The sequence below is a fragment of the Sus scrofa genome, chromosome 1 (genome assembly GCF_054392235.1).
Source record: "Sus scrofa isolate SSC_HxYL_T2T_F1_AM1 chromosome 1, Sscrofa_HxYL_maternal_Yorkshire_Landrace_v2.0, whole genome shotgun sequence".
In the NCBI taxonomy this organism is placed as follows: Eukaryota; Metazoa; Chordata; class Mammalia; order Artiodactyla; family Suidae; genus Sus; species Sus scrofa.
This window is the reverse complement of record NC_139383.1, coordinates 2,188,591-2,202,327: the sequence shown is the minus strand read 5'-3', so window position 1 is coordinate 2,202,327 and position 13,737 is coordinate 2,188,591.

The following is a 13,737-nucleotide window of genomic DNA, read 5'->3' as shown; positions in this document are numbered from 1 at the left end:
GGCGGCTCCGGCACAGTGAAAAGGGCACGGACAGCGCGGCTGTTGGAGCACCTGGGGCGAGAGGATGCAGGTAAACCCCGGGGGAGCCTCTGGGCCGAGATGTGATTTAAGGACGTGTCACTTGTGGCCTCCCCCTTGCCCCTGGAAGGTTGTAACACTAAATGGATGCCAGAGCCACTGCGCATCGGCCCCCAGTTCCCAGCTGAAGAAGCAGAGCCCAGCGCTGGCGGGGGCCTTCTGGTCTACGTGGTCACGCGGCTCCAAGCAAGCCACACGGCAAGCAAGTGAAGGACTCGACCCAGGCTAAGGCATGGGCCCTTCCGGGCAGTGCCCGGGGAGCCAGACGCTGCAGTTCTCGCCCCCTCCCAACTAGACGTGGGCCTTGAACCTGCAGGTCACAGGTCCCAGCGCCGACGCTGAACGTGCTGCGTGAGGTTCTGCTCGTCGCACACAGACTGAGCCCGGCCCGCCAGCCCCTTGGCTCCGTCCAGCCTGGAAGGCAGCAGGAGGGCCCGGGCGGGCTGGGTTTCCACGGAGCTGCAGCGGCATGGGCTGGCTCGCTCCCAGCACTCGGCAGATCACACAAGGTCCGCAGCAGAAGAGCAAAGGACACCCCGTGGTCTTGACCTTCAGAGAGTCTTCGGGGGCAGCTTGGAGAGATTTGATCATCCTTGTTCTGGAAATCACCAACGCAGCGCGAGCATGTTCTCCTGAGGGGCCGAAACAATGTGCCCACGAGAGAAGAGAGACACGTGGGGGGGACGTGGCCAACGACAGGGACCCGGGGTGTCCCCGAGGGCCTCCCGTGCTCCAGCGCCAGCCGACCCTGGGCCCGCCCCTCGCCAGGGAGCTTTTAGGTGTTGCTGTAGAAACGTAAGCCCGGCTCCATGCGCATCGAATGCCTCTCCCCTGAGTTCCTGTACTTTTCCTTTAGGACACACGGGACACTCCGGTAAAGTACAAGCCTGGCAACTCTCAGGCCTGAGGCTTCTAGAGACCTTTCCCACTGCCTCCTGATCCCTCCCAGCAGAACGTGCCTGGCCCCTGACACCCAGCCCGTCCACACCTGCGCCTCGCACTCAGCCGGCTCCTTGAATAAGTCCCGAGTCCCTGCAGTGGACAGCGGTTCCCTCCCCCACGGGCTCCCTCTGTGCCCTGCCCCTGCCTCCCCCATCACCAGGCCTGGTCCTCCGGCCCTGCGCCTCACCTGGTGGCCCTGTGACTACCAGCACCCACCCTCCGGCTGGCACCACTGGCTCTCAGCCTGCACCCACAAGGATCACGAGTTCTCCTCGGGGATACATGGCTTCCTGCCAGACCTCCACGGCTGGCCACGTTCAGTCGAGGCCACAGGCCTCTCCCACCAGGCTGACTGGCCCTGCTCACATGTCCACCCAGCACGCTGCCACATCCCCCCCAGGCACGTGCCATGCTCGCATCCTACGCTGTGCTGCTCGTCCAGCTTCCCTGGGAGGCCGCGCCTCGCTCTCCCACCTGCGAGCCCGCATCCCGGCTGGAGGCGGTCTTTCCTTCCTCATCGTCTGTACCACCTACTGGGGTTCTCAGTCCTGCCTTGGCAGCACTGACGTGTCTCCTGACGGCACCGCTCACCCAGCCACAGGGTAAGCTCCTGGAAGGCTGGGACCCACGTCTCGTTTTCCTGGTCCCCTTTCCAATTCCGTGAGACAATGACCGACAAGCTGGCGTCAGAAAGATACGATGAAGCCTGCCCTGGACATGGCAGAACGGAGACAGCACTCGCTCAGAAAGTTGAGCGTTTAAAGTGCTCGGTCGCAGCAGGTCTGAGCTACATGTAGGTTAGACTGTTACCCGCACCAACGAGATGAGTGAATTCCAGCCGCATTTCTGAGCCTAGAGTTGACAGCAACCACTGCTTGTAAGCTGGGTTTCCCTTTTCCACTGAGGAATTACTCAGCAATAATTACATGTCCGGCTCAGGAGCGATGAGCTCTCGGGGGCAGGACGAGCCGGCGGGTCCAGGAGAGGAGGGGGCCCCCTAGACCGTGACTGGAGGGAAAGCGAGGTCACCCGTGTCCCAAATGTGCTGCTTCCAGAAGCAGAGGCCCAGGGCCCACGCGGGTTGGGCCGGGGAGCCGCTGCGCCCTGTGGGAGGCTGGGCGCCAGGGCCCCTGGCAGGAGGCTGGCTTCTCTTGCCACACCAGGCACAGCGGGACCCAGGGACCCTTGCTGCCTCTCATTGCCTTGGATGACACTTCAGTGGCTGGCGGCAAGCCTGGTAGACTGACTTTTCTGAGCCCATCTTGCCACATCTTGCGTTTGCCTTTGCAGTCGATGGTTTCTCTCCGGAAGGTCAAGGACACCTCTCCCAGGCTGGCTCTGCCGGCAGGGCCCCTCCCGCAGCCTTCCCTAAACCCCGGACTCTTTCCGGCCCGCCACCCCCAGGCTCCCAGGGACACACTCCTGCCGCAGGCAGGCTTGGCTGGGTCTCGGAAGTGGCCTGCTCTCCCTGCTGCATCACACGGAGCTGATGTGCCAGAGCAAGTTATTTTTAAAAGGTGTTCCTACAGCATCACAAGGATCCCGACCCAGAAACACCCTCCAGCCCCGCAGGCAGGCGCAGGACCACGGCCTTTGGGCCTCGCTGGGCTGGCGCTCTGCTCGCGGGGACACTCCTCCGATGGTCTCAGTTCTCTTGACCCTCGGCTGAGGTGCTGCCATCCTCTGGGCTGGTTCAAACAGCAGGTAATTGGGACCGAGTTACTGAACGTCAGCTGTCAGCCACTTTTAGACCAAACCACATCCTCCTTCCCTGTCTGGTGGGGAGCGGGGGTGAGGAGGCCCCGTCTGGTGGGGGGGTGAGGGGGGTGAGGAGGGGGGTGAGGAGGCCCCGTCTGGTGGGGGGATGGGGAAGGGGGTGGGGAGGGGGTAGGGGGTGGGGGGTGAGGAGACCCCGTCTGGTGGGGGCAGCAGCAGGGGTGGGAGATGGATTGGTCCCATCCGTGAAGGTACTGAGCATCAGGACACGTGCTGAAAGGGACAGGTTATGACTCAAGGGATGAAATAGGAAAAGCACTGAGTCCAGCCCGACTTCAGTCACTCAAGGACCAAACCGAACGTATGATGAGAAATGGGATCTCAATGTAACTCGGAGCCTCTTCGCACACAAACCAGTTCTTCATTTCAAAGAAGGAACTTGAGGTCTCACAGTGGGGGCGCTGACGGGCGGCCACGTGACGAGACACATGGGAACCAGGCCCCGCCTGACTGGGTGCAGGGGGAAGACTGGGGCCCCAAGTGCGAGCAGGGGGTCCCGGGCGGTGCTGCTGCTCCAAAGGTGATGCTGGGACAGTGGGTGGGGCAGCCTCGGAAGGTCGGGGCCCATTTCTGGATGGAGGCGGCTGGGTGCCGAGTGTGTAAGAGAACATCCTTCTTTATAGAAAAGGCACCTTGGGAGTTCCCACTGCAGCTCAGCAGTACAAACACGACTAGCATCCACGAGGATGCAGCTTTGATCCCTGGCCTCGCTCAGTGGGTTAAGTATCTGGCATTGCAGTGAGCTGTGGTGTAGGCCGGCAGTTGTAGCTCCAATTAGACCCCTAGCCTGGGAACTTCCATATGCCGTGGGTACAGCCCTAAAAAGACAACACAAAAAACAAACAAACAAACAAACAAAAACCAGAAAATGCACCTCAAGAGTTCCCATTGTAGCTCAGTGGTAATGAACCTGACTAGTATCCATGAGGATGTCGGTTCGATCCCTGCCCTCACTCAGTGGTTTAGGATCCAGTGTTGCCATGAGCTGCGGTATAGGTCGCAGACACAGCTCAGATCCTGCGTTGCTGTGGCTGTGATGTAGACCAGCAGCTGCAGCTCCAATTCGCCCCCTAGCCTAGGAACACGCATATGCTGCAGGTGCAGCTCTAAAAAAAATGCACCCTCAGTGTTTGGGGTGGTGGGTGTCATGGCAACAACTACTCTCCAAGGCTTCAAGGGAAAAACACTCTCTGCAGCCTTCTTGCAACTTTCCTGTAAACTTAAAACTCTTCTAGAAGAGGAAGTGGTAGGTGTCAGGTGGCCAGGGGCCCCTGAGTGACCAAGGGCAGGGCTGGGAAGGGGTCCCTGGTCACTAAACCGTTCAGCCCCACACTCTGACTTGTTTCCGCCCTCTGTGCGTGCTGGCAGTGCCCTCTGTGTATTGGGGTTCTCTGGAAACCTAGATGTGTACAGGATAAACATTACACGGGGATTTATTACAGGCAGTGTCTCACGCAGTCATGGAGGCCACCACATCCCACAGTCTATCATCGGAAAGCTGGAGACCCGGGAAAGCCCGGGTGTCATGCAGGCTGAGGTCAAAGGCCTGAGACCTGGGGCTCCCACGTCCAGAGGCAGGAAAAGTGGTCGTCGTGGAGACAGAGAGAGAGGGAGGAATTCACCCCTCTTCCTACTTGTGTCATCCAGGCCCACCTCAGGGTACGGAGTCACACACTCGCCTCTCCCAGAAACCCCCTCGCAGACACCCCAGAAGTCTGGGCACCCTTGGCCCAGCCAACTGACCCAGGGTATTAACCATCCCAGGCTGTGTCTGCACGTGCTCATTCTTTCTTGGGGGCGGGAACCCTGCAGGAAGCCCCACTCGAGGGCGTGTCATCCCTTCATTGGCCCTAAAGGGAGAATATCAGGCAAACAGCAGCCCAGCCAGGTGGGTGCCTTGAATGTGCCAAATGGACAGCATTAACCCAAAGTGTATATGCGTCAGAGTTCAGAGAAACAGATCCAAGAGGATGGGGGGGTGTAGAGAGGCAGAAAGAGAGAGAGGGAATTTCGTTCAAGGATTGGCTCACATGAGGATGGAGGCTGGCAAGTCCAAAACCAGCAGCCCAAGGTTGAAGTGTGCAGGAGAACCCCTCTTGCTCAGTCTGTGGTCAGTCTTTGGGTCAGTCTTGGTCAGCGTTTGCACCCCCCAGGCCTTCAACTAATTGGATGAGGCCCACCCACAGAAGGAAGCACAATTTGCTTTACTCACAGTCCACCTCTTTAAAAGTTCATCTCATCCAAAAAGACCCTCACAGAAACATCGGGAAAAATGTCTGACCACATAGCTGGGCACTGTGGCCAGCCCAGCCGGCACAATAAGTGAACCATCAGAGCGGATCAAGACATTGACCAGAGAGACCAAGAGAAAAGCAAAATACATTTTCAATCCTTCTGGGACGTATTTTCATGTTAGTTTCATTATTTTAATGCAAACATGGTAAACTGCCAGAACTTTACCGCAATGGCCTACGGTGAGTGCAGCAGCACCATCCAAACAGCCACACCCCCGTCCCCCTGGGTTACCAAGTATGATGGAGAGTTTAGCAGCCACCAGTAACGATAACCCAGGAGCAGAACCATCCTGAGCTCAGCTGGGTTAGTGACCAGTCCGCGGACTTTAAGAGGCTGGCAGACTCTTTCCTAGAGAGACCGCCGATCACAGAACATCACTGGGGAGGGGACATGAGTCCCACCGCATGGGGCGGGAATAGGCTTCATGACACAGTCTCTTCTCACCAATTATGGGCCGATAACCCAGGCTTTTCTGCAAACTAAGAACCAAGAGAAGTGACAGCACCCCCAGCAGCGAGGCTGAGCAAAGAGGAATTAAGAACAAATTTTCAATTCGACAAGCCACACTCACCTGCCATCTGCCACACGGTCGGTCCTGACCTTAGGAAGTTACCATCCCCAGGTCCTCTACAACACGGGCCACGCTGCCCTTCAGCAAAGCTCATGGACTGGGTACAACGCAGAAGGAAGAGAACCAGGACCCGAGGAGAACCAGGACCCGCCAAACAAACAGGACACAGGCCGGAAATGTCTCTGCTTCCAAAATGTCTCAGATCATCGGCGGGACACAATGTCGGGGAGCCCATCATCGTGCTTCCGAGTAACAGGAGGAGACCAGGCCACTCTGCAACCGCGAGGCACGTGCTGGCTGCAGGAGACCCTCAGCCAGCGGACGTCACAGGCCTGAGAACTTGGGAGAAAAGGTGTGCTGGCGCTGAGGTAGACACCACATGATAATGAACTTCCTTTCCGCCAGCAATAGGTCCCCAGGAGCAGCCAGCCATCTCTGGGCAGGGCTGGACCCTGGTGTCTTTGGCGCAGGTGGCCACCGCAGTCCCCCATGGACGCCCGCGGAGCCGCGGTCCTGCGCCAACTCTACTTGCAACCGTGTCCCCGCCGGGCCTCAGGCCTCGGCCACGAGCCCCGCCTTGCTGGCTGCCCGGTCCGAGGAGGTGCCGGGGAATCTGCGCCCACAGAGCCACCGCAGGGGCGTTCCGCTGACCCTCGACCTCTGGGGACCCCATCGGCCTAGCCGCGGCCTGCGGGGCCCACCTGCCGCAGCGCGACCTCGGCCAAGTCCTCGGCGCCACCTTCTCTGCGCGAAGCAGGGCCCCAAGGAGAGGGTGACACACACACACACGTGCAGGAGCACACTTGAGCCTCCACGCCGAAGTCAAAGGAAGGTCAAATTGCCCGCGTGAAACGCCGCAGAAACCCCAGGACGCGGGGCCCGGGGGGCAGAGGCGGAGCCGCGGCAGGAGGGGGGACCGCGCCGGCACCGCCCCACTTCCTCCTCCTCCCGGAAACGCCCTGCAGCCCCGCCCCGCGGGCGCGCACGTGCAGCGCGGAGCTCGCCCCGCTGTCCTCGGCGGGTCCCAGGAACCCTTGTTGCCTGGAAACCTCTGCAGGCTGTTCCAGGCCGACGCCGCTGCCAGCCCAGAATGTCCAGCGCAGCCCGAGCCCACGGCACCTGCCCGGCGCATCCTGCAGACAGTGGAGGAGGCAGCCGCGGGCAGAGCAGCCGCTGGTCCTCGGCACCTGTCGAGCCCTTGGCGAGGTCTATGGGAGAGCTGCTCTGTGACCCAGAGCGCGCTCAGCTGGCGTTTTTAAAAAGTTCCATTGCTTTTTTTATTGTTGTCTTTTTAGGGCTGCACAGGTGGCATATGGACGTTCCCAGGCTAGGGGTCGAATCGTAACTGCAGCTGCGGGCCTACGCCACAGCCGCAGCAACGGGATGTGAGCCGCGTCTGCGACCTACACCACAGCTCACGGGCAACGCCAGATCCTTAACCCACTGAGCAAGGCCAGGGATGGAACCTGAGCCACGATGGCGGGAACCCCCTCCATTGTATTTTTAATGCCAGTCACCATTACTGTGTCCTTAGCAAGTTGGTTAGTGTATTTATTCCTTCTGTTCTTAGTTACAATGGCAAGAATTCCACCCTGCGGGGCTGTTACGAAAATTAAGAACATACATGTAATGCACCCTGTATATGACTTTAGGCGCTTATTATGTATTATACTTGAGCACAAAACATAAAATGTGGTTTCTCCACTGGAATCCTTCAGCTCTGAATAGTGCCTTTTAGAAGGGAACTGCGTGTCCTTCTAAATCCTGTCTAGAAAAAATAAAATAGAATAAGGAGTTCAGGGAGACTTCATTTGGGAGAACATTGCTTTGCTTTACAAAGGAAATGACCTGGAATCTGCTCCTGAATGGGCTGGAGGCCTGGCAGAGCTGCTGCCGTTTTATCCCACGTGGAAGCAAGGCTGACGGAATGCTGCCGTGTGGGGTAGGACACGGCCCAGCCAACTGTGCCGTGATTGAGCTGGACCCCTGATCAAACTGTACCTGAAGGCAGGGTTTTCAGTTATTCGAGCCAGTTAATTCCCTTCATTTTAGAGATAGCTTCATTTTTGTTGTTGTTGTTACTTATAACCATAAGGGTCTGAAAAGATAAACATACATGCATCTCATGTTTCCATGAAGGTGTGTGTGTATTTGTTGGTATACGAATGGGAAGTAACACCTATAAATGTGATGATGGACCAAAAGGTAAGATTTTCCTAGCAAGTCCTCCTTTTTGGTGCCTGCTGGATAATATCCTACCCCTCAGATCTCTCCCCAGCAGCAGCTGACACCCCACCCCCACACAGCCCTCAGTTTCTAGGTGTTGTCATAGATTAGGCCTCCAGTTGTAGTAACGTTACATTATATTTGCTGACTTGAATGGACCCGCCCATCCCGGGGGAGACTCCTGGCACCCTGGATGGCACCGCAAATACTTCCTGCTGTGGCTGTTCCTAGTTCGTGCTAAAACATTCAAACAATTCAGGTGACGTTCAAGTGTTTGATTAATGGGGTGTCCTTCACCTGAATATGGCTGACCTGCCCATTCGCAGCTGCCAGGGTGGCCTTTGATGAACAGTCATCTTTCATTCATTGCTGAGTGTCTTTCCTCAATTCTGCTTAAACATCTGCTAAGGGCCGACTGTGTCCCAGCAGCTGTCAGGGCGCCGTGGCCTTGGGAGGAGCTCACATGTCATGGTGGGGCCCAAATGTACCCCAAGAGAGCAGAGCAGGGGGTGACGGACCCCCCCCCCCCAAGCTGTACAAGCTGCTTCAATGCCTTTGCTGTTAAAACTGGGCCTGTGTTGCTCTGCAGGTTCTTTTCAACACCAAAAAATGAATAGGAAGGAATCTGCAGGTGGCACATCGGGTTAAGGATCCGGCTCGTCACTGCTGTGGCTCGGGGTCGCTGCTGTGGCACGGGTTCAATCCCTGGCCCAGGAACGTCCACATGCCGCGGGTGTGGCCAAAAAAAAAAAAAAATGAACAGGAAAAGTTATTGCCTAATTCTCCCTAAAAAGCAAACAAACAAACAAAAACTGGATTGTGCATGTACGACAGCTGCGCAGGTGTGAAATATTTGAGGCAAATCCATGCAGAGGAGTCCGTGCAGAATTTTACAGCTTCTAACCCTGTGCGTCTCCAGCTTCCTCGTTACCTCATGTTATCTGAGCCTGAAATGCTAATCCTTTCTGTCTCCAGTAAATGCAAGACTCAACCTGGTCACTCTGAAAACCAGAATTCCTATCACAAAAACCATATAAAATTGCAGCATTTCTCCCTGTCTGCCTCGGGTTTCGGCCTCCTTCCTTCTGCGGGAAACTGAACTCATCTCAAAAACAATGCAGTAGAGTTATCTTCTTACAGAAGCACACATATTGATTTAAAATCAGGGATTGTGTCCTGCTCATTTCATTTCACGAGCCAGATCTTGTAAGGAAACGTCACCTTCTTATCTTCACCTCAGGGTTTCACCGCCCTCCGTAGAGACAGACGACTGTAGCCAGTAGAGTTGAATTCTGGAAAAATAACTGCCGGACAATTTCAGTTGCCTTAGGATCAGACGCCTTATTCCTGATTGGAAGTTCACCAAAAAACCACGGAAAGATAAAACAGACCGTTGGACAGTTCACGTGCCCTCCTCCTCTGGGCTCACGATAACGTGTTGCTTTCCTAGCACGCGGATGAGCATCTCCTGCCAACACGCGCCTGAGACGTCTGTGCCACATTCGTCCCTTCATTTGTTCATTCATGTATTCACTCGATGGCTAGAGAACACTGGTTTGGCGCTAACGCAACTCCAGACACTTTGGCGCCTCCAGGAACATGGGAATGTCCTTGCTTTACAGGCTGAGATGACCTGCAAGGCCCTGAGCAACTGCCACTTCCTCTCTGCCCCGGGGCCAATCAACAGGCCTCCCTGCTCTTCTCAAACACACCAGGCAGGCTGCTGCTCCCGGGCCTTTGCACTTGCTATTTCTGTCCCCTGGCAGAGCCTTCCTCCACCTCAGGTTCCTGTTCAAAATTACGCTCAGAGACGCCCTGATGACCCTGCTTTCAACCAACCGTCACCCTCTGTCTTTTTCTCACACTCATCACCATTAGACAAAGCTCCTGTTTTCCTCATTCGTTCATTGTCTGTCCCCCCCCAACCCCTGCCACTAGAATGTAAGCTCCAAAGGAGGGTGTGTGTCTGTCCCCGGCTTTGGTCCAGAGCCGGAGACCTGCTGAAACATGTGCGGAGTAGATGAATGAAGAAGCCCGCAGTCCCACGGCAGGAGAGGCACGGCCCTTACCCACACTTGACGCAAAGAGCCGCAGCAGAGCCAAGGCCCAGGTCGCCAGAGCACAGAGCAGGGCTGGCCTAGAGGTCTGGAGGAATCCTCCAGGGGCGAAGTGGAGCCAGGGGTAGGAGTGGGAATGTGCCGAGCTAGAGAAGAACCTTCCAGGCTCAGAGCACGGGCAGTGCAGGCGATGGGGCACAGCTGGCCCGAGCCGTCGCGGGACCCGGCGGAGGGAGCGGCGCGTCCCTAAGGCCTGATGCTACTGCTCTGCCCAGGACAGTGACGTGAACACGGTGCTGACCTGCGGTCGAGACCAGGCTATTTACATCCACACGTGGGCCCCGTCAGGAGTTCCGATGCTCTGAGCTAAGTCAGTCACGGAAGGAGGAAGTGAAGATAAATATTTCATGATGAGGGTTTAACAGACCCAAGAGAAACTTCCAGCTCTGAGGTTTCACCCTGGAAGAAGCGGTCGCCTGTCCCGGACGGAGACGGAGGCGGAGGAGGCTTTGTCAAAGATAAAACAGATAAAACGCCAGGCCTGAACGGGACACCGATCAGCTGGGAGTGTTACGGCAGATACCCAGCAGCCCTGCGCTGCAGTATATCCGCTCTGGCGACAGCCCCGTGGCTGTAGCATACCAGCTCCGGCAGCTTTGCGGCTGCAGTGGATCAGCCCTTTTACCCGGCGAGAAACCAAGCGAGCACTCGGAGAGCTGGAGAACTCAGGTTTATGACGCCGGCGGGCTCAGACCAGATCGCTCTCCAGAGTCTGAGCCCGGAAGGCTTTTATGGGCTACGTCTTCCGGGTCCAAGCTTGGCTAGTTGGACTGGAATGACATCAGGCAAGGTAGTAGATGCGGAAACAAATTTACAGAAGCAGATGCATGGGGGAGGACTGGTTGGGGCAGTTGGCTAGACTTTGCTTAGCCATCATGGCTGGGGTCTCTCCTTTCTACATTTTATTGGGACATTTTCTCCTACAGGAGGAGGGGGCAAGGGGGCAGGGGTGCGTCTCGGGAGCTGAACCGGGGAAAGGCCTGAGCCCAATGGGGTTACCGACGCTGAAACCCCGTGCGTTGATCTCACTCCTTCTGGATTTCAGGCTCTGAATGCAGACGTCTCACCTCACCGGGTACTTCCTGGACGTGATCCCCGTTGCCCGACACGTCTTTACTGCCTGTTGCCATGCTCTAGGCCACGCAGACATGCAAAAAGCCACATGCCTTTATGGGCGGGATCATGTTCCAAACTGTGAAGCCCGCTCAAGGGTCTTATTCCATTTGCCCACACGACAGCCCTGAAATCAGCATGGCCCTTGACGTCGTGCATGGCGCTGTCTCACTCTGCTGCCGGTCCCTCTGACCAGGACACCATCCAGCCCAAGTCTCAGTCCCTTTAAGAAATACTCAGACTGGAGTTCCCGTCAGGGCTCAGCAGTTAAGGAACCTGACTGGTATCCATGAGGACGCAGGTTTGATCCCTGGCCTCACTCAGTGGGTTAAGAATCCGGCGTCACCGTGAGCTGTGGTGTAGATCTCAAATGTGGCTCGGATCCCACGTTGCTGTGGCTGTGGTGTAGGCTACAGCTCCAATTGGACCCCTGGCCCAGGAACCTCCATATGCCGCGGGTGTGGCCCTAAAAAAAAAAAAAAAAAAGCATACTTTACTTAAAAAAAGAAGAGCCTGTTTAGAAAATGCACAGGTAAAATTTAGAAAGGGGGGCATCGGAGGTGTACCCCTAAACCACTGCTTGTCTTGCCCCTCCGAGGCTAGAAAATAAATTCAATTCAGATTTGAAGTTGGTCTAAATTTACCAGCTCCGCTGGAAGCGCTGTCATGGAAGCCCTAGCCCCGGGCCAGCTATTTGCAAAATGACTCAAAAGAAGCAGCACTCTTGTAAATGACTCTCAGGGTTTGAAGGTTCCCACTGAGTAAAGGACCCCGCCAGAGGATACCGAGGCGCAGACACAGATGGAATCCCTTTGCCCTGATTGTTTTGCTAAACAGCCGAAACCAATTGAACAGATAAGCCAGTGCTCTTGGCCTGCGAGGCAGCAGGAACACAGGGCTGGACAGTGAGCTCGGAGGAGCCCAGGGTGAGGCCTCAGGCCACTCAGGCTGAGCGAGACCCCACCCTCAGCACAGGGACAGCAGGGTCGGTTCCTCCCTCCCGGAGGGAAAAGGAAAGGTCGAAATTCGTCTCAAACTCCAGACACAACCCTAGGCTCGCTCCAGAGGAAGCCACTGCTCCTCTCTGGGCACCTTTCTCTTCAGCCCAGCTTCACTGTGCTTGCCGTTGGGCCGGTCCCTGTCCTCTGCCTCTTTCTCGCCTTTTTGGATCACTGCGTTTCAGATGTGTCTCTCTCACACACCGTGGAGCTAGGATTGGCTTTTGAGCCAGTGCACAAGTGGAGTCTGTTCACACGCACCTGTACGGCTGTTTGGTCTCTGTCCCTCCCATCCTGTTGCAGGGACTGCAGGTCATGTCGTGCTGGCTCTTTCCCTGCGTGCTGTGTCCCTTTTGCTTTGGTCTGGTACTCGGGAAGGTCTGTTTGCACCCTAGCGCGTTAAGTCTGCGTGAAGACTCTGTGCAGTGTGTGCAAGTGGTCTCCTTGAAAAAGAAAATTGAAGTATCCCAGAACGAACGTTTAAACCTATAACCTTTGAGGAGTTCCCGTTGTGGCTCAGCAGTAACGAACCCCACTAGGACCCATGAGGATGTGGGTTCGATCCATGGCCTCGCCCGGGGAGTTAAGGATCCAACGGTGCTGTGAGCTGCAGAGTAGGTCGCAGGCACAGCTCAGATCCCAAGATGTTGTGGCTGTGGCCTTAAAAAGACCAAGAAAAAAGAAAGAAAGAAAGAAATGAATACTTTAAAACTGAACAGCTTAGGGTCCTTCCTTGTCCTTCTCCCCGGCTTAGTTACACCCTAACACAATCACCCTAAGCTAAAGATTAGGCACCCTGAGCACAATTGCCCATGGGTTAAAGATTGGACTTCCCGTCATGGCTCAGTGGTTAATGAATCTGACTAGGAACCATGAGGTTGTGGGTTCGATCCCTGGCCTTGCTCAGTGGGTTAAGGATCTGGGGTTGCCGTGAGCTGTGGTGTAGGTCGCAGATGTGGCTTGGATCCTGCACTGCTGTGGCTGTGGTATAGGCCGGTGGCTACAGCTCTGATTAGACCCCTAGCCTGGGAACCTCCATATGCCACAGGAGCGGCCCTAGAAAAGACAAAAAAATAATAATAAAAATGAAAGATTATTAGCACATGATTTTTTTTAGGACTTTCCCAGTTTGCTGTAATCTCTGATCAATGTGCCCTTGTCGCGACTACTGTCTTCTGGGCAACAACCCAGAAGCCCACCATCGCGCTCAGGCCGAGACCTCCTGGCTCCGCTCTGATGACTAAGATTCCCCCAAAGACAGAAGAACGCATGTTCGCGTCCATCCTGATGCCTATCTGAAAACCTGGTTTTCTCCCTTTTCCCATAAAACTCCCCACAGTTCTTCCCGATGGGGGGCACAGTCTTTAAGGCCTGAGCCTGCTGTGGCCTCCCTCGCCTGGCAAAGCAACAAAAGCTCTCTTTTTCTCCTTTACCCCTGCCTCTGCCTTTCTATTCCGCACCGGTGGACAGAGACGGAGTTTCAGCAACATTATGCAAAGGCAGAAGTGACAAAAGGACAACCTTAGACCTAAGAAGCCCCCAGGCCCCAACCACATCAAGCCACTGCGTTGCATAAGTTTCACCTGTGCTGAGATGCTTCCAAGCTCTCCTTCCTCATTGC